This window comes from Atta colombica, unplaced genomic scaffold, assembly GCF_001594045.1.
Source record: "Atta colombica isolate Treedump-2 unplaced genomic scaffold, Acol1.0 scaffold277, whole genome shotgun sequence".
NCBI classification, from domain to species: domain Eukaryota; kingdom Metazoa; phylum Arthropoda; class Insecta; order Hymenoptera; family Formicidae; genus Atta; species Atta colombica.
Window position 1 is genome coordinate 2,015,845 of NW_017259378.1, and position 449 is coordinate 2,016,293.

Here is a 449-nt window from a genome sequence, read left to right on the forward strand (position 1 = left end):
CACACATACTGGTATTATTACAAAGTTATATAATGGTGGACGAGGCCGATAAACTTCTCGGGAAGTAATCTAACTCTTTTTACAACTTCCTGCGACCTCTATAAACGTTTTATTCGGTTTTTTCTGAAGGAAACTGTCCGGAATCCGTATTTATTTGAGCCGGTTCGGACCACCAGCAGGGACACGATTGTTCAAAATGGATGCTAAAGGACTCGTTTCTACCTCTCTCATTCCTCTATCCTCCTTAAAGAGAATAATAGGAATGAATAAATTACGGAAAGAAATTTTCTGGCGTAACTTATTTTAGATTATTTTGTAAGAGTCTATAATATTGTCTATAATATTTTATTTCGATGGATGATCCCTTCGTAATGTGATTAACTTTTTTAACTATAACGCGAAATATTATTAATACTTCAGTTTTAAATACATATATATATATATAAAAT